The following is a 2,368-nucleotide window of genomic DNA, read 5'->3' on the forward strand; positions in this document are numbered from 1 at the left end:
GTTCATTGACTGTGACTTTACCTCCTTCTTCAGAAGATACACTGGCTATATGGAAGCAGAGAACCGTACCAATGTATCACAGTTCCTCCTCCTGGGCCTCTCAGTGGATCCTGAATTACAGCCTCTTCTCTTTTGTCTCCTGTTCATGTACCTGGTCACAGTGCTTGGGAATCTGCTCATCATCCTGGCCATCTCCTCTGACTCCCACCTTCACACACCCATGTACTTCTTCCTCTCCAACCTGTCCTTTTTTGGTATCTGCTTCTCCACCACAGTTCCAAAGATGCTGGTGAACATCCAAGCACAGAGGAAAGACATCTCCTACATAGAATGCCTCACTCAGTTATACATTTTTAACACTTATGGTGGAGTGGATAATTTCCTCCTATCTGTGATGACCTCTGACTGCTTTGTGGCTATCTGCTACCCCCTGAATTACACATTCATTATGAAGTCCAAGGTCTGTGTCCTCCTGGTTCTGATTTCTTGGCTCATCATGTTATGGGTCTCCCTGATTCATATCCTTCTGATGAAGAGGCTGATCTTCTTCGTAGGCACTGAAATCCCACATTTCTTTTGTGAAGTAACTCAACTTCTCAAGGTGACCAGCTCTGATACCCTTACCAATAACATCTTTTTTAACTTAGCAACTGCCCTGTTGGGTGTGTTTCCTATGACTGTGATCTTTTTCTCTTATTTTCAGATTGTCTCCTCCTTAATGAGGATGTCCTCCTCTGTGGGCAAGTACAAAGCATTCTCCAACTGTGGGTCTCACCTCTGTGGTCTCCTTGTTCTATGGAACAGGGCTTGGGATCTACCTCAGTTCTGCTGTGACTCATTCTTCCCAGAGAAGTTCTGTGGCATCTGTGATGTACACTGTGGTCACCCCCATGCTGAACCCCTTTATCTATATAACTTGAGGAACAAGGATGTGAAGGACGCCCTGGGGAGACTCCTTAGCAGAGCAACCTCTTGTCCTTCTTGAATCACTGACCTCAGAACTAAGAGTATGTTGTGGTCTGTAAGGTAAAAGTTGTGTATTACAGTATTCTGTGTCTTTTTCTCCTCTAAAGGACTTGCTTCATTTACTCTATTTCTAAAGTACCTATGACTTTGCATTTATAAATTTTTATATTTATGTCTTCCTGACAACTCCCTCAGTAACTCCTTTTTAATTGTTCACACATATATGTATTTCATAAAATTTTAAGTTTGGTAAATTTCTGTATCATACTGATTTCCTGATTTCCAATATAATATAAGGAACTTATTTCATGCTTATATGTTTTCCTGAAAAAATTATTGCTTGAATGTTAATGCTTTTTAACTTAACTTGATTGTTTTTCCCCTCTGGAAAAACAAATCTTCAAGTGGTTTGCGTAGTCTGACTATGCTGGTCATCTTATATGTAGAAGTTTATTTAATCCCACAAACATTTGTTTGAGGTATTTCCCCTTATTTACACATTTCTCAAAGGAAGAAACAGATTGGGATTCTTACCAACATTTTCCAACTTCTGCGTTTTTTATAATAGCCCCTCAAAAGGTGTGAGTTGATACCTCATTGTGGTTTTAACTTGCATTACACCTTGATGATTAGTGATGATGAGCACTTTTCTCATGTCTATCGATATATAAATTGTATGTCTTCTTCTTTTTCTCTCTTTTTTATTTTGAGAAATGTTAGATACTTTATCCATTTTTATTCAAGTTATTTGATTTCTTACCATAGGTTTTGAATTCCAGATATTTCAAATATTGGACTTTCATCTAAGGTATGGTTTCCAAATGCATTGTTCCCTGAAGTAGACTTTCTCTTCACTCTGCAGCCTGATTCCTTTCTATGTGGAAGCTGCTGAGTTTGAGTCAGTTTCATTCTTCCATTCTTGCTGTGTTTGGGGATATATTGGCAAAGAATCATTGCCCAAACTGGGTCATAGTATTTTCTCCTAACACCTTAGTTTCAGGTCTTACATTTAAGAATTCAGTTTCCATGATTCTTGTGTGTATGTATGTGTGTGGTGTGATCTGAGAGTCTAATTTCATTTATCTGCACATGGGTATACAGTTTTCCTAGCATCACCGACTAAAGATACTGTCCTTTCCTAAGACTGGGTTCTTGACCTCTTGGTCAAAAATCATTTGACCTTAAAATGATCCTGAAATATGTAGATTTATTTCTGTGCTCTAGATCATGTTTCATTGTTCTCTATGTCCTGTATATTCCTCTATTAGACTCCATTTTATATATAATGACTTTGGATGTATAAAGTTTTAAATTTTGATAATATCTAATTTTTGCAATTCATGTCTTTTAGTGTCATTTCAAAGATTCAAAATATTAAGTTATTCTTAGCTGTATTCTAATA

General features: G+C 37.6%; 1 pseudogene; it reads left to right on the forward strand.

Annotated features, from left to right (window-relative positions):
* The first annotated feature begins 220 nt into the window (after nucleotides 1–220).
* Nucleotides 221–920, forward strand: LOC124967973 (olfactory receptor 7D4-like; annotated as a pseudogene).
* Nucleotides 921–2,368: the final 1,448 nt, after the last annotated feature.

This window comes from Sciurus carolinensis, chromosome 17 (genome assembly GCF_902686445.1).
Source record: "Sciurus carolinensis chromosome 17, mSciCar1.2, whole genome shotgun sequence".
NCBI classification, from domain to species: domain Eukaryota; kingdom Metazoa; phylum Chordata; class Mammalia; order Rodentia; family Sciuridae; genus Sciurus; species Sciurus carolinensis.